The sequence below is a fragment of the Pseudophryne corroboree genome, chromosome 3 (genome assembly GCF_028390025.1).
Source record: "Pseudophryne corroboree isolate aPseCor3 chromosome 3, aPseCor3.hap2, whole genome shotgun sequence".
NCBI lineage: Eukaryota > Metazoa > Chordata > Amphibia > Anura > Myobatrachidae > Pseudophryne > Pseudophryne corroboree.
Genome location: NC_086446.1, coordinates 103,207,400 through 103,230,606, shown reverse-complemented (window position 1 = coordinate 103,230,606; position 23,207 = coordinate 103,207,400). Strand labels below are relative to the sequence as shown.

Below are 23,207 nucleotides of genomic sequence, written 5' to 3'. Positions count from 1 at the left end.
TGGTGGGGGGGGGGGGGGTCGGTGTCTTACTCGCCACAATCTTCAGCTCTGTAATGGGGTAGCAGCATGCTGCTGGGGTGAGCGATCCCGTGGCGGGGATCGATCTATTCCCTCAGGAGCTCAGTGTCTTGTCAGCGGAGTAAGTGGCACCCCGCAGGGCGGACACTACTCTCCCTTCCTTAGTCCCACGCTGCAGGGAGGCTGCTGCCAGCAGCCTCCTTGTAAAAATAAGAATTTACTTACCGATAATTCTATTTCTCGTAGTCCGTAGTGGATGCTGGGAACTCCGTAAGGACCATGGGGAATAGCGGCTCCGCAGGAGACTGGGCACAAAATAAAAGCTTTAGGACTACCTGGTGTGCACTGGCTCCTCCTCCTATGACCCTCCTCCAAGCCTCAGTTAGGATACTGTGCCCGGACGAGCGTACACAATAAGGAAGGATTTTGAATCCCGGGTAAGACTCATACCAGCCACACCAATCACACCGTACAACTTGTGATATGAACCCAGTTAACAGCATGATAACAGAGGAGCCTCTGGATAGATGGCTCACAACAACAACAATAACCCGATATGTTAACAATAACTATGTACAAGTATTGCAGATAATCCGCACTTGGGATTGGTGCCCAGCATCCACTACGGACTACGAGAAATAGAATTATCGGTAAGTAAATTCTTATTTTCTCTGACGTCCTAGTGGATGCTGGGAACTCCGTAAGGACCATGGGGATTATACCAAAGCTCCCAAACGGGCGGGAGAGTGCGGATGACTCTGCAGCACCGAGTGAGAAAACTCCAGGTCCTCCTCAGCCAGAGTGTCAAATTTGTAAAATTTCACAAAAGTATTTGACCCTGACCAAGTAGCAGCTCGGCAAAGTTGTAAAGCCGAGACCCCTCGGGCAGCCGCCCAAGATGAGCCCACCTTCCTTGTGGAGTGGGCTTTTACAGATTTTGGCTGTGGCAGGCCTGCCACAGAATGCGCAAGCTGAATTGTACTACAAATCCAGCGAGCAATAGTCTGCTTAGAAGCAGGAGCACCCAGCTTGTTGGGTGCATACAGGATAAATAGCGAGTCAGATTTTCTGACTCCAGCCGTCCTGGAAACATAAATTATCAGGGCCCTGACAACGTCCAGCAACTTGGAGTCCTCCAAGTCCTTAGTAGCCGCAGGTACCACAATAGGCTGGTTCAGATGAAAACGCTGAAACCACCTTTGGGAGAAATTGAGGACGAGTCCTCAATTCTGCCCTGTCCGTATGAAAAATCAGGTAAGCGCTTTTACAGGATAAAGCCGCCAATTCGGACACACGCCTGGCTGAAGCCAGGGCCAACAGCATGACCACTTTCCATGTGAGATATTTTAAGTCCACAGTGTTGAGTGGTTCAAACCAATGTGATTTTAGGAAACCCAAAACAACATTCAGATCCCAGGGTGCCACTGGAGGCACAAAAGGAGGCTGTATATGTAGCACTCCCTTAACAAACGTCTGGACTTCAGGCACTGAAGCCAGTTCTCTCTGAAAGAAAATCGACAGGGCCGAAATCTGGACCTTAATGGATCCTAATTTTAGGCCCATAGACACTCCTGCTTGCAGGAAATGCAGGAATCTACCCAGTTGAAATTCCTCCGTCGGGGCCTTTTTGGCCTCGCACCACGCAACATATTTCCGCCAGATGCAGTGATAATGCTTTGCGGTTACATCCTTTCTGGCTTTTATCAAAGTAGGGATGACTTCGTCTGGAATGCCTTTTTCCTTTAGGATCCGGCGTTCAACCGCCATGCCGTCAAACGCAGCCGCGGTAAGTCTTGGAACAGACAGGGTCCCTGCTGGAGCAGGTCCCTTCTCAGAGGTAGAGGCCACGGGTCCTCTGTGAGCATTTCTTGAAGTTCCGGGTACCAAGTCCTTCTTGGCCAATCCGGAGCCACGAGAATAGTTCTTACTCCTCCCCGCCGTATAATTCTCAGCACCTTGGGTATGAGAGGCAGAGGAGGGAACACATACACTGACTGGTACACCCACGGTGTTACCAGAGCGTCCACAGCTATTGCTTGAGGGTCCCTTGACCTGGCGCAATACCTGTCCAGTTTTTTGTTGAGGCGGGACGCCATCATGTCCACCTTTGGTTTTTCCCAACGGTTTACCATCATGTGGAAGACTTCTGGGTGAAGTCCCCACTCTCCCGGGTGGAGGTCGTGCCTGCTGAGGAAGTCTGCTTCCCAGTTGTCCACTCCCGGAATGAACACTGCCGACAGTGCTATCACATAATTTTCCGCCCAGCGAAGAATCCTTGCAGCTTCTGCCATTGCCCTCCTGCTTCTTGTGCCGCCCTGTCTGTTTACGTGGGCGACTGCCGTGATGTTGTCCGACTGGATCAGCACCGGCTGACCTTGAAGCAGAGGTCTTGCTTGGCTTAGAGCATTGTAAATGGCTCTTAACTCCAGGATATTTATGTGAAGTGATGTCTCCAGGCTTGACCACAAGCCCTGGAAGTTTCTTCCCTGTGTGACTGCTCCCCAGCCTTGCAGGCTGGCATCTGTGGTCACCAGGACCCAGCCCTGAATGCCGAATCTGCGGCCCTCTAGAAGATGAGCACTCTGCAACCACCACAGGAGAGACACCCTTGTCCTTGGGGACAGGGTTATCCGCTGATGCATCTGAAGATGCGATCCGGACCATTTGTCCAGCAGGTCCCACTGGAATGTTCTTGCGTGGAATCTGCCGAATGGGATTGCTTCGTAGGAAGCTACCATTTTTCCCAGGACCCTTGTGCATTGATGCACTGATACTTGGCCTGGTTTTAGGAGGTTTCTGACTAGCTCGGATAACTCTCTGGCTTTCTCTTCCGGGAGAAACACCTTTTTCTGGACTGTGTCCAGGATCATCCCTAGGAATAGAAGACGTGTCGTCGGGATCAGCTGCGATTTTGGGATATTGAGAATCCAACCGTGCTGCCGCAGCACTACTTGAGATAGTGCTACTCCGACTACCAACTGTTCCTTGGATCTTGCCCTTATCAGGAGATCGTCCAAGTAAGGGATAATTAAAACTCCTTTCCTTCGAAGGAGTATCATCATTTCGGCCATTACTTTGGTAAAGACCCGGGGTGCCGTGGACAATCCAAACGGCAGCGTCTGAAACGGATAGTGCCAGTTCTGTACCACAAACCTGAGGTACCCTTGGTGAGAAGGGTAAATTGGGACATGGAGGTAAGCATCCTTGATGTCCAGAGACACCATATAATACCCTTCTTCCAGGTTCGCGATCACCGCTCTGAGTGACTCCATCTTGAATTTGAACCTCTGTATGTAAGTGTTCAAAGATTTTAGATTTAAAATAGGTCTCACCGAGCCATCCGGCTTCGGTACCACAAACAGCGTGGAATAATACCCCTTTCCCTGTTGCAGGAGAGGTACCTTGATTATCACCTACTGAGAAAACAGCTTGTGAATGGCTTCCAATACCGCCTCCCTGTCGGAGGGAGACATCGGTAAGGCAGACTTTAGGAAACGGCGAGGGGGAGACGTCTCGAATTCCAATTTGTACCCCTGAGATACCACCTGAAGGATCCAGGGGTCCACTTGTGAGTGAGCCCACTGCGCGCCGAAATTCTTGAGACGGGCCCCCACCGTGCCCGAGTCCGCTTGTAGAGCCCCAGCGTCATGCTGAGGACTTGGCAGAAGCGGGAGAGGGCTTCTGTTCCTGGGAACTGGCTGTTTGCTGCAGCCTTTTTCCTCTCCCTCTGCCACGGGGCAGGAATGAGGAGCCTTTTGCCCGCTTGCCCTTATGGGGCCGAAAGGACTGCGCCTGATAATACGGCGTCTTTTTATGTTGAGAGGCTACTTGGGGTAAAAATGTGGATTTCCCAGCAGTTGCCGTGGACACCAGGTCCGATAGACCTACCCCAAATAACTCCTCCCCTTTATAAGGCAATACTTCCATATGCCTTTTGGAATCAGCATCACCTGACCACTGCCGCGTCCATAACCCTCTTCTGGCAGATATGGACAGCGCACTTACTCTTGATGCCAGTCGGCAAATATCCCTCTGTGCATCACGCATATATAAAAATGCATCTTTTAAATGCTCTATAGTCAGTAATATACTGTCCCTATCCAGGGTATCAATATTTTCAGTCAGGGAATCCGACCAAGCCACCCCAGCACTGCACATCCAAGCTGAGGCGATTGCTGGTCGCAGTATAACACCCGTGTGAGTGTATATACATTTTAGGATATTCTCCTGCTTTCTGTCAGCAGGTTCCTTAAGGGCGGCCGTATCAGGAGACGGTAGTGCCACCTGTTTTGACAAGCGTGTGAGCGCTTTATCCACCCTAGGGGGTGTTTCCCAACGTGCCCTATCCTCTGGCGGGAAGGGGTATGATGCCAATAACTTTTTAGGAATTATCAGTTTTTTATCGGGAGAAACCCACGCTACATCACACACTTCATTTAATTCCTCAGATGCAGGAAAAACTACAGGTAGTTTCTCACCAAACATAATACCCTTTTTAGTGGTACTTGTACTATCAGAAATGTGTAAAACATTTTTCATTGCCTCAATCATGTAACGTGTGGCCCTACTGGAAGTCACATTCGTCTCTTCATCGTCGACACTGGAGTCAGTATCCGTGTCGGCGTCAGTATCTGCCATCTGAGGTAGCGGGCGTTTTAGAGCCCCTGATGGTCTTTGAGACGCCTGAACAGGCACAAGCTGAGTAGCCGGCTGTCTCATGTCATCAACCGTCTTTTGTAAAGAGCTGACACTTTCATGTAATTCCTTCCATAAGCCCATCCACTCAGGTGTCGACTCCCTAGGGGGGTGACATCTCCATTACAGGCAATTGCTCCCCCTCCACATTTTCCTCCTCATACATGTCGACACAGTCGTACCGACACACAGCACACACACAGGGAATGCTCTGATAGAGGACAGGACCCCACTAGCCCTTTGGGGAGACAGAGGGAGAGTATGCCAGCACACACCAGAGCGCTATATATATATGTTGGGATAACACCATACAGAGTGTTTTTCCCTTTATAGCTGCTGTGTATATTATACTGTGCCTAATTAGTGCCCCCCCCCCCCCCCCCCCTCTTGTTTTACCCTTTTCTGTAGTGCAGGACTGCAGGGGAGAGTCAGGGAGACGTCCTTCCAGCGGAGCTGTGAGGGAAAATGGCGCCAGTGTGCTGAGGAGATAGGCTCCGCCCCCTTCTCGGCTGACTTTTCTCCCGCTTTTTTCAGGAATCTGGCAGGGGTTAATATACATCCATATAGCCCTGGGGGTTATATGTGATGTATTTTAGCCAGCCAAGGTGTTTATATTGCTGCTCAGGGCGCCCCCCCCCCCCCCCAGCGCCCTGCACCCATCAGTGACCGGAGCGTGTGGTGCATGAGGAGCAATGGCGCACAGCTGCAGTGCTGTGCGCTACCTTGGTGAAGACTGATGTCTTCTGCCGCCGATTTTCCGGACTTCTTCTTGCTTCTGGCTCTGTAAGGGGGCCGGCGGCGCGGCTCTGGGACCGGACTCCGAGGCTGGGCCTGTGTTCGGTCCCTCTGGAGCTAATGGTGTCCAGTAGCCTAAGAAGCCCAAGCTGGCTGCAAGCAGGCAGGTTCGCTTCTTCTCCCCTTAGTCCCTCGATGCAGTGAGCCTGTTGCCAGCAGGTCTCACTGAAAATAAAAAACCTAAACTAACTTTTCCTAAGAAGCTCAGGAGAGCCCCCTAGATTGCACCCAGCTCGGTCGGGCACAAAAATCTAACTGAGGCTTGGAGGAGGGTCATAGGGGGAGGAGCCAGTGCACACCAGGTAGTCCTAAAGCTTTTCTTTTGTGCCCAGTCTCCTGCGGAGCCGCTATTCCCCATGGTCCTTACGGAGTTCCCAGCATCCACGAGGACGTCAGAGAAAATAGGATTTTAATTACCTACCGGTGAATCCTTTTCTCGTAGTACGTAGAGGATGCTGGGGTCCATATTAGTACCATGGGCTATAGGACGGGTCCACCAGGAGCCACTGGCACTTTAAGAGTTTAACAGTGTAGGCTGGCTCCTCCCTCCATGCCCCTCCCACCAAAGTCCAGAAACTGTGCATGAGGAGACGACATACTTCGAGAGAAGGAATTACACAGACAGTGGCGAGATTCAAACCAGCTCACACAACAGGAAAATCACAGCAACAGCTGGAACAATACTGAAACAGTAAAGAATGCAGAACTTACCTAGGAACCAGGCACTACTGAACTACAAACCAATGCAGGAAAACGAAGCGCTGGGCGGGCGCCTAGCATCGACTACGTACTACGAGAAAAGATTTAACGGTAGGTAATTAAAATCCTATTTTCTCTTACGTCCTAGAGGATGCTGGAGTCCATATTAGTACCATGGGGATGTACCAAAGCTTCCAGAACGGGAGGGAGAGCGCGGAGGCTCCTGCAAGACTGCTTGACCAAACTTGAGGTCATCAGAGGCCAAAGTATCGAACTTGTAAAACTCAAACGTGTTCGACCCAGATCAAGTAGCCACTCTGCAAAGCTGTACAGCCGAGACACCCCGGGCAGCCGCCCAGGAAGACCCCACCTTATGAGTAGAGTGGGCCTTAACCGATTTTGGACATGGCAATCCTGCCGTAGAATACGCATGCTGGATAGTGAACCTGATCCAGCGCGAAATCAACTGCTTAGTAGCAGGACACACAATTCTCTTGGGATCATAGAGGACAAAGAGTCAGATTTTCTATGACGAGCAGTCCTCTTCACATAAATCTTCAAAGCCCTCACAACATCCAAGGCCTTTGAAGCAACCGAGGAGTCAATAGCCACTGGCACCACAATAGGTTGGTTGATATGGAACCTTAGGCAGGAACTGCGGACGATTCCTAAGGTCCGCCCTATCTTCATGGAAGATCAGATAGGGACTTTTACAAGACAAAGACCCAAATTCCAACACACGTCGAGCAGAAGCCAAGGCCAACAAAGTGACCGCCTTCCACGTGAGAAACTTGATGTCAGCCTCCTGTAGAGGCTCAGACCAAGCTGAGTGTAGGAACTGCAATACTACATCTAGATCCCAGGGTGCCGTTGGCGCCACAAAGGGAGGCTGAATGTGCAGAACCCCTTTCAAAAAGGTCTGAACCTCAGGGAGGACAGCCAATTGTTTTTGGAAGAAAATGGACAAAGCAGAGATCTAGACCTTGATGGAGCCCAATCTCAGTCCCAAATCCACACCTGCTTGCAGGAAAAGGAGCAAACGTCCCAGGTGAAACTCCACCGCAGGAACTTTTTTGGATTCACACCTAGAAACATATTCTTTCCAAATTCGATGGTAATGTTTAGACGTTACCCCCTTCCTAGCCTCTATCAGGGTAGGAATAACCTCACTCGGGATACCCTTCCGAGATAAGATCTGGCGTTCAACCGCCATTCCGTCAAACGTAGCCATGGTAAGTCTTGATAAGCGAACGCCCCCTGCAGCAGCAGATCCTCCCGAAGAGGTAAGGGCCGTGGATCTTCCTGCAGAAGATCCAGTAGATCCGCGTACCAAGCCCTCCTTGGCCAGTCTGGAGCAATGAGGATTGCCAGAACCTTTGTTCTTCTTACCAGTTGAAGAACTTTTGGTATCATAGGAAGTGGAGGGAACACATACACTGACGTGCGTCACCAGTGCTTCCACCGCCACTGCCTGTGGGTCTCTCGACCTAGAACAGTACTTCCGCAGCTTTTTGTTGAGATAGGAGGCCATCATGTCTATGTGAGGAACCCCCCCACCAACTGGTTACCTCCTCGAACACCTCCGGATGGAGGTCCCACTCTCCTGGATGGAGATTGTGTCTGCTGAGGAAGTCTGCTTCCCAGTTGTCTACTCCTGGAATGAAGATTGCCGACATCGCCACCGCGTGTCTTTCTGCCCAGAGGAGGATTCTTGACACCTCTGACATGGCAGCCATGCTCTTCGTTCCGCCTTGTCGGTTTATGTAGGCCACTGTGGTCACGTTGTCCGACTGCACCTTAAGAGCCCGATCCTGTAGAAGGTGTGCTGCTTGCAGAAGGCCATTGTACAAGGCTCTTAGCTCCAGGATGTTTATTGGGAGAAGGGATTCTTGATTCGACCACCTTGCTTGGAAGGTTTCCCCCTGAGCGACTGCTCCCCAACCTCTTAGACTTGCATCTGTGGTGAGAAGGATCCAGTCCTGAACTCCGAACCTTCGGCCTTCCAGAAGGTGTGGTAGTTGTAGCCACCAGAGGAGCGAAATCCTGGCTTTCGGTGACAGACGTATCCTCTGGTGCATGTGTAGGTGAGATCCCGACCACTGGTCCAAGAGATCCAGCTGAAAGGAACGAGCATGAAACCTTCTGTACTGGAGAGCCTCGTAGGAGGCAACCATCTCCTCAGAAGGCGGATGCACTGATGAACCGATACCCGGGTAGGCCTCAAGACATCCCGGACCATTGTTTGAATCACCAATGCTTTCTCTACCGGTAGAAACACTCTTTGCACTTCTGTGTCTAGGATAATTCCCATCCTTGTCGGCTCCAGATGGGATTTTGGAAGGTTCAGGATCCAACCGTGCTCCTTGAGCAATTGTGTCGTGAGAGCAATGGATCTTAACTTCTCTCTGGACAACGCCTTGATTAGGAGGTCGTCCAAATACAGAATTATGTTCACACCTTGCTTGCGGAGTAGACACATCATCTCTGCCATCACCTTAGTGAAGACCCTCGGTGCTGTGGAGAGGCCGAACGGCAACACCTGAAACAGATAGTGATCGTCCAACAGTGCAAACCTGAGATATGCCTGATGTGGAGTCCAAATGGGAATATGGAGGTACGCATCCTTGATGTCCAGGGACACCAGGAACTCCCCCTCCGTCAATCCTGAGATGACAGCTCTCAGAGACTCCATCTTGAATTTTAACTCCTTGAGATAAGGGTGCAAAGACTTCAGATTCAGAATTGGCTGTACCGAACCATCCGGCTTCGGTACCACGAAAAGGTTCGAATAGTAACCCTTGTTCCACTGATGGGGCGGAACTGGAACAATGACCTCGGATACTACCAATTTTCGGATAGCTTCCAGAAGAATTGTTCTGTCTGCCGGCAGGGCTGGCAAGCCTGATTTAAAGAAACGGTGAGGTGGGAGAGTTTGAAACTCCAGCCTGTATCCCCTGGACACAATGTCTTGTACCCAGAGGTCCAGGCCTGACGACATCCAGGCATGGCTGAAATGCCGGAGCCTTGCCCCCACCTGACCTTCCTCCAGGCTGAGCCGTCTACCGTCATGTGGAGGACTTTGGGGTACCAGAAGTAGGCTTCTGGTCTTGGGAACCTGCGGGAGCAGGCTTCTTTCCTTTAGCACGACCACCTCTGAAGAAGGTGTGAGAATGCTTCTTTCTAAGCCTCGTGGGCCGAAAGGACTGTGACGTGGCTGGTGTAAAAGGATTCTTCGTAGCAGGCGCAGCTGAGGGGAGAAAAGGAGACTTACCTGTGGAAGCCGTGGCAATCCACGCATCCAGCGCCTCCCGAAAGAGAGCCTGACCCGTATATGGTAGGCCCTCCACACTTTTTCTGGATTCCGCGTCCGTAGACCATTGGCGCAGCCAGAGACCCCTGCGAGCAGAGACGGACATGGAGGAGATCCCCGCAGCCATGGAACCCAGGTCCTTCATGGAATCTACCAGGAACCCTGCAGAATCCTGAATATTATGTAAAAATAAATCAACGTCACCTTTATCCATCGTAGTCAAGTCCTCCTGCAGAGTGATTGACCACCTGGCAATAGCTTTAGAGATCCATGCGCAGGCAATAGTAGGCCGCAGTATAGCCCCTGAAGCCGTGTAAATGGATTTTAGTGTACAATCTACTTTGCGATCTGCCGGGTCCTTCAACGCGGTAGATCCTGGGACTGGTAAAACCACCTGTTTTGACAGCCTGGAGACAGAGGCGTCAACTATCGGCGGAGACTCCCACTTCTTTCTATCTTCCTCTGGCAAGGGAAAAGCAACCAAGACCCTCTTAGGAATCTGGAATTTTTTCTCTGGATTTTCCCAGGCTTTTTCAAAGATAGCATTTAATTCCTTAGATGCTGGGAAGATGAGGGGGGGCTTTTACTATCCGTGAAAAAGGCCTCCTCAACCTGCTCAGGAGTTGTATCAGAAATGTGCCACATATCCCGTACGGCCTCAATCATCAACTGCACCCCCTTAGTAAGTGATGCCGTCCCCCTTGTCGAAGTCAAAAATATTACATACAAACTCCACACGGATGACCCGCTGTGCGTGCGTATACACGCAGCGTGCATAGCGATATGTGGTAGCATACGCATTCACACAGACAAGCCACAAGGATATATTCAACACATATTTCATACCACACATAATTTACACGTCAAGCACTAGACATTATAACATTTTAAATTATAAAATGGAGTATAACATCATGTATATTTATTAAAGGAACGGAACAAGATAAACATGTCATGCTTGGTGTCAAAATAATCAGGGGAATGAGTGTGTTGGTTTGATACCTGTGATTAGATTGTAGCATATTGCAATGAGTAGTTATGATTAAATGTAGGAATATGAAGTCACTCGTATTGGAACAAAGAACATTCCAAGGAAAGCAAATGGACAGGAAACCAGTGCCCAACCCCTATGATGTCATCTTCAAAGCTGGACGTTGCTTGCATATGAACTGACAAATAACACATCATGAATGAGAATGTTCCCTCCACTGGACCAATAACAGAAGACTCAGTACCAGACCTGTACTCCCCCAATATACACAGTGTATAGGTGATTCCAGTCACAAGAAGATCTGTTTGCTCGTTGCTGTTTTTTGGAGAGAGAGAAAGAGAGAAAGAGAGAAAGAGAGAAAGAGAGAAAGAGAGAAAGAGAGAGGAAAGAGAGAAAGAGAGAAAGAGAGAAAGAGAGAAGAGAGAAGAAGAGAGAGAAGATCGAGAAGAGAGAAAGAGAGAAAGAGAGAAAGAGAGAAAGAGAGAAAGAGAGAAAGAGAGAGAAAGAGAGAAAGAGGAGAAAGAGAGAAAGAAGAGAGAAAGAGAGAAAGAGAGAAAGAGAGAGAGAGAGAAAAAGAGAGAGAAAGAGAGAGAGAGAAAGAGAGGAGAGAGAGAAAGAGAGAGAGAGAAAGAGGAGAAAGAGAGAGAGAGAGAGAGAGAGAGAGAGAGAAAGAGAGAGAGAGAGAAAAGAGAGAGAAAGAGAGAGAGAGAGAACTATATACATCACTGAGCGTTGGAACTCATACAATGTGTGTGAGTGCTTGTTTTCTCTTAAGGGATGTAGTGTTTGCAACGTACAGCGCACTATTATCGTATATGGTAATGAGATGCGCCTTGCGTCCGCTGCATATATTAATGCTGGCATTTAGATATTTATAGAAATGAATCTGAAGTTCACACCCTCAGCACATCCCCGTCACCGTCTGCAGCATCAGAATCGGTGTCCGTGTCATCCTGTATAATTTTGGCAAGTGCACGTTTGTGAGAATGTACCGCAGGGGACCCTGAGGGAGCAGTATCAGACCATACAACCATACAGGATTGCAGCACCTGAGTGGCATGCTCAGTCCAAGCAACCCTTTCAGAAATCTGAGAAATAGTCCCCCTAAGAGAGGCTAACCATTCCGGCTCTCTAGCTGGGAACTGCGCTACAACAGTGCAATCCTGATTACATGGGATGGGATCTTCCTGAGAAGATAAATCCTCTGCAGCATATGAAACAGAGTCTCTAAACATGTTTGCAAATACACACCAATCACCCCACATACACACGGTACTGGGCAGACAGAGTTTCCCCCCCCCAAGAATGGCAGAGAGACACAGAGATGGAGCCAACCCACACACAGCGCTATTATAGGTATAGGGAGACCCTAAACCAGCGCTGACTGTGTCCCTTAATAGGTGACAGTCTCTACACAGCCTCCCCTCCCTTCTACAACCCGCTGGTACCGTACAGACAGCTGGAGTTGCACTGGAGGGACTGATCTTCCACTTGCATCCAACTGCAGTCAGGAAAATGGCACTGAAACGCTGCTGGGTCCGCTCTGAGAAGCTCCGCTCCCTTAATGGCGCCGTCTTCCCGCTCTGTTGAGATTATACTGGCCTGAGGATTTTGTACTGGCCGAGATCCGCAGACCACAACAGGCTTGTTTGGTCAGTGTAGGGTCAGGTGCTGGCTCAGGGCGCCCCTCTCCGCGCCACACCGAAGTACCGCTGAGCCGTCCGGGAGCGCAGTTAATACTGCGCTCCTACCCTGAAGCCGCCATCTTTGCACCGACCCCCCCGCTTGTTAGGGGGGACATTGACTCACTCGCCACAATTCAGCTCTGCAAGGGGCTGGCGGCCTGCTGCTGGGGTGAGCGTTCCTCTGTGGCGGGGCGCAATCTTTTCCCCTCTGGAGCTCAATGTCCAGTCAGCGGAGACAGTGGCTCAGACCCCGCAGGGCAGACACTGCTCTCCCCTCAGTCCCTCGATGCAGGCAGGCTGTTGCCAACAGCCTCCTGTAAAAAAAATAATCTCGAAGATAAACTTTAACAGAAAAGCTCTGGAGAGCTCCCCAAGCTGTGACCGGCTCCTCCGGGCACATTTTCTAAACTGAGTCTGATAGGAGGGGCATAGAGGGAGGAGCCAGCCCACACTCTCAAACGCTTAAAGTGCCAATGGCTCCTGGTGGACCAGTCTATACCCCATCGTACTAAAGTGGACCCCAGCATCCTCTAGGACAGGGGTGGTGAACCTTTTTTCTACCAAGGGCCATTTGGATATTTATAAAATCCTTCGGGGGCCATACAAAAATTATCAACTTAAAAATTAGCCTGCCCCCATTAGATATGACCCCTAGTAGCACCGCTTACACACACACACACACATTAAAAGAAAGAAAAAATAAGAATTTACTTACCGATAATTCTATTTCTCGTAGTCCGTAGTGGATGCTGGGAACTCCGTAAGGACCATGGGAATAGCGGCTCCGCAGGAGACTGGGCACAAAAGTAAAAGCTTTAGGACTACCTGGTGTGCACTGGCTCCTCCCCCTATGACCCTCCTCCAAGCCTCAGTTAGGATACTGTGCCCGGACGAGCGTACACAATAAGGAAGGATTTTAAATCCCGGGTAAGACTCATACCAGCCACACCGTACAACCTGTGATCTGAACCCAGTTAACAGCATGATAACAGAGGAGCCTCTGAAAAGATGGCTCACAACAATAATAACCCGATTTTTGTAACAATAACTATGTACAAGTATTGCAGACAATCCGCACTTGGGATGGGCGCCCAGCATCCACTACGGACTACGAGAAATAGAATTATCGGTAAGTAAATTCTTATTTTCTCTGACGTCCTAGTGGATGCTGGGAACTCCGTAAGGACCATGGGGATTATACCAAAGCTCCCAAACGGGCGGGAGAGTGCGGATGACTCTGCAGCACCGAATGAGAGAACTCCAGGTCCTCCTCAGCCAGGGTATCAAATTTGTAGAATTTAGCAAACGTGTTTGCCCCTGACCAAGTAGCTGCTCGGCAAAGTTATAACACCGAGACCCCTCGGGCAGCCGTCCAAGATGAGCCCACTTTCCTTGTGGAATGGGCTTTTACAGATTTTGGCTGTGGCAGGCCTGCCACAGAATGTGCAAGCTGAATTGTACTACAAATCCAACGAGCAATAGTCTGCTTAGAAGCAGGAGCACCCAGCTTGTTGGGTGCATACAGGATAAACAGCGAGTCAGATTTTCTGACTCCAGCCGTCCTGAAAACATATATTTTCAGGGCCCTGACTACGTCCAGCAACTTGGAGTCCTCCAAGTCCCTAGTAGCCGCAGGTACCACAATAGGCTGGTTCAAGTGAAACGCTGAAACCACCTTAGGGAGAAATTGAGGACGAGTCCTCAATTCTGCCCTGTCCGTATGAAAAATTAGGTAAGGGCTTTTATAGGATAAAGCCGCCAATTCTGAGACACGCCTGGCTGAAGCCAGGGCTAACAGCATTACCACTTTCCATGTGAGATATTTTAAGTCCACAGTGGTGAGTGGTTCAAACCAATGTGATTTTAGGAACCCCAAAACTACATTGAGATCCCAAGGTGCCACTGGAGGCACAAAAGGAGGCTGTATATGCAGTACCCCCTTGACAAACGTCTGAACTTCAGGAACTGAAGCCAGTTCTTTCTGGAAGAAAATCGACAGGGCCGAAATTTTAACCTTAATGGACCCTAATTTTAGGCCCATAGACAGTCCTGTTTGCAGGAAATGCAGGAAACGACCCAGTTGAAATTCCTCTGTAGGGGCCTTCCTGGCCTCACACCACGCAACATATTTACGCCAAATACGGTGATAATGTTGCACGGTTACATCCTTCCTGGCTTTGATCAGGGTATGGATGACTTCATCCGGAATGCCTTTTTCCTTCAGGATCCGGCGTTCAACCGCCATGCCGTCAAACGCAGCAAGTCTTGGAACAGACAGGGTCCCTGCTGGAGCAGGTCCTTTCTTAGAGGTAGAGGCCACGGGTCCTCCGTGAGCATCTCTTGAAGTTCCGGGTACCAAGTCCTTCTTGGCCAATCCGGAGCCACGAGTATAGTCCTTACTCCTCTCCTTCTTATGATTCTCAGTACCTTGGGTATGAGAGGCAGAGGAGGGAACACATACACTGACTGGTACACCCACGGTGTTACCAGAGCGTCCACAGCTATTGCCTGAGGGTCCCTTGACCTGGCGCAATATCTGTCTAGTTTTTTGTTGAGGCGGGACGCCATCATGTCCACCTTTGGTTTTTCCCAACGGTTCACAATCATGTGGAAGACTTCTGGGTGAAGTCCCCACTCCCCCGGGTGGAGGTCGTGTCTGCTGAGGAAGTCTGCTTCCCAGTTGTCCACTCCCGGAATGAACACTGCTGACAGTGCTATCACATGATTTTCCGCCCAGCGAAGAATCCTTGCAACTTCTGCCATTGCCCTCCTGCTTCTTGTGCCGCCCTGTCTGTTTACGTGGGCGACTGCCGTGATGTTGTCCGACTGGATCAACACCGGCTGACCCTGAAGCAGAGGCCTTGCTTGACTTAGGGCATTGTAAATGGCCCTTAGTTCCAGGATATTTATGTGAAATGACGTTTCCATGCTTGACCACAAGCCCTGGAAATTTCTTCCCTGTGTGACTGCTCCCCAGCCTCTCAGGCTGGCATCCGTGGTCACCAGGACCCAGTCCTGAATGCCGAATCTGCGGCCCTCTAGAAGATGAGCACTCTGCAACCACCACAGGAGAGACACCCTTGTCCTTGGAGACAGGGTTATCCGCTGATGCATCTGAAGATGCGATCCGGACCATTTGTCCAGCAGATCCCACTGAAAAGTTCTTGCGTGGAATCTGCCGAATGGAAATCGCTTCGTAAGAAGCCACCATTTTTCCCAGGACCCTTGTGCATTGATGCACTGACACTTGGCCTGGTTTTAGGAGGTTGCTGACTAGCTCGGATAACTCCCTGGCTTTCTCCTCCGGGAGAAACACCTTTTTCTGGACTGTGTCCAGAATCATCCCTAGGAACAGCAGACGTGTCGTCGGAATCAGCTGCGATTTTGGAATATTTAGAATCCACCCGTGCTGTCGTAGTACTACTTGAGATAGTGCTACTCCGACCTCTAACTGTTCCCTGGACCTTGCCCTTATCAGGAGATCGTCCAAGTAAGGGATAATTAAGACGCCTTTTCTTCGAAGAAGAATCATCATTTCGGCCATTACCTTGGTAAAGACCCGGGGTGCCGTGGACAATCCAAACGGCAGCGTCTGAAACTGATAGTGACAGTTCTGTACCACAAACCTGAGGTACCCTTGGTGAGAAGGGCAAATTGGGACATGGAGGTAAGCATCCTTGATGTCCAGAGACACCATATAGTCACCTTCTTCCAGGTTCGCTATCACTGCTCTGAGTGACTCCATCTTGAATTTGAACCTTTGTATGTAAGTGTTCAAGGATTTCAGATTTAAAAAAGGTCTCACCGAGCCGTCCGGCTTCGGTACCACAAACAGCGTGGAATAATACCCCTTTCCCTGTTGTAGGAGGGGTACCTTGATTATCACCTGCTGGGAATACAGCTTGTGAATGGCTTCCAATACCGCCTCCCTGTCGGAGGGAGACGTTGGTAAAGCAGACTTCAGGAACCGGCGAGGGGGAGACGTCTCGAATTCCAATTTGTACCCCTGAGATACTACCTGCAGGATCCAGGGGTCCACTTGCGAGTGAGCCCACTGCGCGCTGAAATTCTTGAGACGACCCCCCACCGTACCTGAGTCCGCTTGTAAGGCCCCAGCGTCATGCTGAGGACTTGGCAGAAGCGAGGGGGGCTTCTGTTCCTGGGAAGAGGCTGCCTGCTGCAGTCTTCTTCCCCTTCCTCTGCCCCGGGGCAGATATGAGTGGCCTTTTGCCCGCTTGCCCTTATGGGGACGAAAGGACTGAGCCTGAAAAGACGGTATCTTTTTCTGCTGAGAGGTGACCTGGGGTAAAAAGGTGGATTTCCCAGCCGTTGCCGTGGCCACCAGGTCCGATAGACCGACCCCAAATAACTCCTCCCCTTTATACGGCAATACTTCCATATGCCGTTTGGAATCCGCATCACCTGACCACTGCCGCGTCCATAACCCTCTTCTGGCAGAAATGGACAGCGCACTTACTCTTGATGCCAGAGTGCAAATATCCCTCTGTGCATCTCGCATATATAGAAATGCATCCTTTAAATGCTCTATAGTCAATAATATACTGTCCCTGTCCAGGGTATCAATATTTTCAGTCAGGGAATCCGACCAAGCCACCCCAGCACTGCACATCCAGGCTGAGGCGATTGCTGGTCGCAGTATAACACCAGTATGTGTGTATATACTTTTTAGGATATTTTCCAGCTTCCCATCAGCTGGCTCCTTGAGGGCGGCCGTATCAGGAGACGGTAACGCCACTTGTTTTGATAAGCGTGAGCGTCTTATCTACCCTAGGGGGTGTTTCCCAATGCGCCCTAACCTCTGGCGGGAAAGGGTATAATGCCAATAATTTTTTAGAAATTAGCAGTTTTTTATCGGGGGAAACCCACGCTTCATCACACACCTCATTTAATTCATCTGATTCAGGAAAAACTACGGGTAGTTTTTTCACACCCCACATAATACCCTTTTTTGTGGTACTTGTAGTATCAGAAATGTTCAAAACCTCCTTCATTGCCGTGATCATGTAACGTGTGGCCCTACTGGAAAACATGTTTGTTTCCTCACCGTCGACACTGGAGTCAGTGTCCGTGTCTGGGTCTGTGTCGACCATCTGAGGTAACGGGCGCTTTAGAGCCCCTGACGGTGTTTGAGACGCCTGGACAGGTAATAACTGATTTGCCGGCTGTCTCATGTCGTCAACAGTCTTTTGTAAAGTGCTGACGCTATCACGTAATTCCTTCCATAAGACCATCCAGTCCGCCTCCATACCATTTTCCTCCTCATACATGTCGACACAACGTACCGACACACAGCACACACACAGGGAATGCTCTGATAGAGGACAGGACCCCACTAGCCCTTTGGGGAGACAGAGGGAGAGTTTGCTAGCACACACCAGAGCGCTATATTATATATATATATATATATTATATATATATATATATATATATATATATATATATATATATATATATATATATATATATATATATATACACATATACATATACATACACATACACACAGGGATAACCTTATATAAGTGTTTCTCCCTTATATAGCTGCTGTATTGATTAATCTGCCAAATTAGTGCCCCCCCTCTCTTGTTTTACCCTGTTTCTGTAGTGCAGGACTGCAGGGGAGAGTCAGGGAGACGTCCTTCCAGCGGAGCTGTGAGGGAAAATGGCGCTTGTGTGCTGAGGAGATAGGCTCCGCCCCCTTCTCGGCGGCCTTTCTCCCGCTTTTTTAAGGAAAAACTGGCAGGGGTTAAATGCATCCATATAGCCCAGGAGCTATATGTGATGTATTTTTCGCCATCTAAGGTGTTTTTATTGCGTCTCAGGGCGCCCCCCCCCCAGCGCCCTGCACCCTCAGTGACCGGAGTGTGAAGTGTGCTGAGAGCAATGGCGCACAGCTGCGGTGCTGTGCGCTACCTTATTGAAGACAGGACGTCTTCTGCCGCCGATTTCCCGGACCTCTTCTGTCTTCTGGCTCTGTAAGGGGGGCGGCGGCGCGGCTCTGGGACCCATCCATGGCTGGGCCTGTGATCGTCCCACTGGAGCTAATGTCCAGTAGCCTAAGAAGCCCAATCCACTCTGCACGCAGGTGAGTTCGCTTCTTCTCCCCTTAGTCCCTCGGTGCAGTGAACCTGTTGCCAGCAGGACTCACTGAAAATAAAAAACCTATACTTAAACTTTTTCACTAAGCAGCTCAGGAGAGCCACCTAGTGTGCACCCTTCTCGTTCGGGCACAAAAAACTAACTGAGGCTTGGAGGAGGGTCATAGGGGGAGGAGCCAGTGCACACCAGGTAGTCCTAAAGCTTTTACTTTTGTGCCCAGTCTCCTGCGGAGCCGCTATTCCCATGGTCCTTACGGAGTTCCCAGCATCCACTAGGACGTCAGAGAAAAACACAATACTCACCAGCCCCTCTCCTGCTTCCAGACCCTTGCCCTTTGCCTGGCCGCCTGCTCCTCAGAACTATAGGAGAGATGTCATGACATCTCTCCCATAGCACCGCACAGGCACTCATGCACACTGTCAGTGCCAGAGCTCAGGAGTGAGCTCCTACCTCTGGCTGCTGCTGAGGGGAAGAAGCCGGGTGCCCGCTAGTAACAAAATCTCAGTGGGTGCCCGGCATCTCCCTTGGTTAGGTGAGCCCGGGAGGGCCAGATCAAGTGGCTTTGCGGGCCTTATATGGCCCGCGGGCCTGAGGTTCCCCACCCCTGCTCTAGGACATAAGAGAAATACATTTACCAGTGTATTAGATTTTAGAAAGTGATCAAGTCGAGAAGCTATAAAACAGAATGACAGGAGCGCTTAAATGTAAAATGAATTAAAAAAATAATAAAATTAAAAAGATTTTTTTGCAAACACCTGTGAAAAGAAAAAATGGTTAGTGAGCAATGTTTACAGCACTTTCGTGCTAGTGTGAGTAGTCCTGTGCTCGAGTCCTTTTTTGTAAATGCCGGCACTTTGGTCCGTACTGCGGCTGCAGTTGGGAAGTCTAGCTAACTGTCCCTAGTGCTGCCTACCTTTCAGTCACGTCCAGACTGTACTTCTTTCTTGCGGATCGCGTCCTGCCGGCTGGTCCCAATGCTGGTACACGCGCTCCCGTCTTCACACCCGTTTGGCGCAGGTGGGATGACGTCAGGGCTTCACTCACAGATTCTTTGGCAGCTCAGTGCTCTTCATCCCTTGGCTCCTCAGGTTGTCTGCACCATTGTCTCTTTCTGCTAAACACTCTGGAGGAGATGTGCTCAGCCTAACAGCAGCATCCACTGGAGCAGGAAACCACATTCACACAGCAGGTACTGCTGGAGACCGGGAAGTGGAGCTTTCATGTGACGCCAACCACAAGGGGTCAGAGGAACTCCTCCAATCAAATTGTGGATCTGGGTACGTTTTTTTTTTTTTTTTTAAATCTCGTGGATCTGGGTGAGCTTCTGTGATTCTAGCATACACTTTTTTCGGATCCAGTTTTTTGTGTGTTATTGTATAAATTCAAGAGGATTCATCTTTTCTCCGAAACCCTATGCATACTGCAAGTCTATAGGTTATGCAGCAAGTGCATGCTGCACAGCTGCGTTGTACATAGTAGAGGTATACACCACAGATGTGAACTAGGGTCAGTGTCAAATGCAGGATTTTTAGAGTGTGTTTTCCAAATGCAGTCCACAATCTCCCCCTCTGCGAAACATTGGAGCAAGTGCGGGAATCTGGGTGTTGAAGCTAAAATTAAAATGTTCTGTATTGCCTACTGATTATGCTTTAATGGATATAATTTCTCGCTTAACATGGTCTCTCAGTTCATTTGCGTTTAACAACTCATCATAGAGTTAAAAGAATATGCATAGCCCTCAACAGTTATGGACTTTAATTGCCACGTTGACCAGAATCACATCATGGCCTCATCAATATCTCCCTGGATGACCAGAAGTGACCCTAGATTCAAGAACCATCTTTGTGTTTATACATTAATTAGGACATATTTAATTAGGACTTATTTATTGCTATACTCCCTGGTTACTTCTCACTGACATGCATTTATGGATACAAATTGGTGTCAAATTGCAATAAGGGTCATTGATTTATACTGACTGCTACTGGAGACATTCACAATGTTTATATAACTGTTCCTCTGCATTGTACTATAATCTTTGCCCATATAGAGCTTTATTATTCACAGTAAACAAAGATGGTGATTTGGTGAAAAAATCCTTTCATGAATGCTGCGATCGATAGATCGATAGATCGATAGATCGATAGATCGATGTAATGGTTAGCATTACTGACCCACAGCACTGGGTTTGATTCCCACCATGGCCCTAACTGTGTGGAGTTTGTATATTCTCCCTGGTGCTCCTGTGTCCTCCCACAATCCAAAAATATACTGGCCGCAGTGTCCTGCGGGCAGCGGGAGCAGATTGGGAGAGTCAGTGATCACCGCTGCTCTGCTCAGCAGCTGGTGATCACTGACTAGATGCCATGAGCCTGCGCACGGCATCAGTCAGTGCAGGGAGGGTTAGCCGGAGACTGCACAGCTGCTCAGGGAGCGCTGGGTACGCCCCCAAATGACAAAAAAGGGGGGGGGGGTCGTGGCACTAGGCCACATCCTCCACCCGAAGTCACACCCACACCTTCAGAGGCCACACCCCTTTTTGCCAGTGGCCGCAGAGTCCTGCATCACCTACATCAAAAGTTGGGAGGTCTGGACCAGTGGTTCTTTTCTTCCGTCAAAATCTCTGTTTCTATAGATAGATTGATCTATGGAAAAAGGTTAGTGTACCCCGTGTTCTGAACTTTAGCCTTTTGTTCCCAATTGTAAAGTGCAATCAAATATGTTGGTAAATATATGTAAGATTAGGTACACAAGAGAACAATGTGTCCGCTGGCCTAACTTATCGTGCCGCCAATACACACTGCACGATGCTGCGGTACAACAGAGCGCCGTGCTATGCCATGCTGCATTAGTCAGCATGGCATCGTACACAATATCTTCTGATTGACCACACAGCGCGGCCGACCAGAAGAAATCATGTACGACCTGCGGGAGCGCGTATTCAGGCATACACACTGTACGATCCGGACGATAAGTTGTTTGGATTTTGTCGGAAACTACATATCGTATCGAGATTATTGTAGTGTGTACCCAGCTGAACTATTAATAAATAATAAAATATACATTATAAAAACAACACTGTATAAAATTATTTTTTTCCCCCCAAGAAATGCCCCAAAAATGCATAATTTCTTTTTAAATCAGATTTTGAGAAACTTAGCTATTTAAACTTCAGCATCAAATTTCTTAATAAAGCAGACGAGGCTGAAGTTAGCTTCTTATTCACTTCTTATTCGAATTACAGCTTCCTATTCAGACAATTGAGTTTTGCAAGGGTTAACTAGTCTTGGGCCACAAATTTGACACCTGAAATCAGGAGCTTTTCTTAAATTCTGCAAAGCAGTCTCTGCAGGCCTAGGGGGTAATTCAGACTGCATCACTGCAGCGGCAACGATCGCAGTCTGAATTACTTTGTGGAGTGTGCCCTGAGCGAGCGCACCTCGGGAGCCCAGTGAGATTCTATCAGCATCTCAGGGCTGCGATCGCCACTGCCTGATTGACAGGCAGAGGCGGTCACGTAGCGGGACGGGTCATTGATTTCAGCGTTAGGCCAGGCAAAATACAAGTGGGTCACATGTAAGTGACCACGCATTGTTGATTTCAGGTGTCAAATTTGTGGCCCAAGACTAGTTAACCCTTGCAAAACTCAATTGTCTGAATAAGAAGCTGTAATTTGAATAAAGAAGTGAATAAGAAGCTGGCTTCAGCCTCGTATAAAATCAGCATATTTGTTAAAAAAAAAAACACACAACTGAATAATGTTCAATTAGCTAATATTTACATTAACATGGCTATACGGTGCCCGCCTTCTTGGCACTTACCGCTAAGGACCCTGCAGGAGAAGCCATTAGAATTGCTCATACTTGCCTACCTGACCCTCTCCATGAGGGAGAAAATGCTCTGTTCCTGGACTTTCCTGGTAATGTATGATTGCCATCACCTGAGGTGAAACACCTTTCTTATCAATTACCTAGCTCACCACAGGTGATGGCAATCACACATTACCAGGAAAGTCCAGGAACAGAGCATTTTCTCCCTCATGGAGAGGGTCAGGTAGGCAAGTATGGAATTGCTAGATCCCTATGCACAGCTCATTATTGCAGGCACCAAGTACATGGGTCACTGGCCACATGGTGAGCAGCTGTCCTGTGTGATAAGAGTCACTCATCTAAAGTTTCTCTTAACATTTAAATATACAGTTATAGCTTCTATACTGCCCCTCCTTGGCTAATGCACCTAATTATCCAAGGGGACAGTATATAAAACTATTGTACTTTAATAGGTAACACTCACCCCAGGTTCTCTTTCCACTACTGTACTGCTGCTGACTGCTCTCTGAACTTTGATTGTTGTTCTCACTGTAAAAGTTTGCCTGTATTACATTTGCATAGCTGACGCTCCACAGTCTACACGCCACACACACGCGCATGCGTAGGCCGCCAATATCGCAGCCGTCAGCCACATTTTATCGGGGCGTCTAATAACTAAGCTCCCAGGACGCAAGGGAACACTTTGGCCTCTTGGGATAGCGACACAATCACCCGCGTCTCCACCGGCTCACCAGGTGGCGGCGCTGCAGCGGAATTGAGCAAATAATAAAAGCCTCCAACAGCACATTCCTCAGTCGCATCGGCGCAGCCACCTGGCGGCCAGTGGGAGGAGCAGCAGCAGATGAGTCTTTTCCCTCAGCACATCGCCCCCTAACGGTGATGGGCGTACAGCTGGGGCCACCGAGAGAGGGACAGCTGGGAGATAAACCACGCCCCCTATACAGTCTGACCACGCCCCCACTGCAGCTACGTACGTTCTGGCTTGCTAGGTTGCAGTTGCCTTATATTAGTGTCCTTCTAATGTAACATAAATGTCATTTAGTTGACAGTAAGTTATAGTAGTG

General features: G+C 49.2%; 1 protein-coding gene across 2 annotated transcripts in view; it reads right to left on the bottom strand.

The window, feature by feature from the left end:
• The window catches only part of LOC135054894 (zinc finger protein 665-like), a 95,194-nt gene extending 72,305 nt beyond the window's left edge, over positions 1 to 22,889 (bottom strand). For both annotated transcript variants that reach the window (XM_063958350.1, XM_063958349.1), the window contains exon 1: positions 22,607 to 22,889. The gene's annotated coding sequence lies outside the window, so the exon portion shown is untranslated. The remainder of the gene's footprint in view (positions 1 to 22,606) is intronic.
• Positions 22,890 to 23,207: the final 318 nt, after the last annotated feature.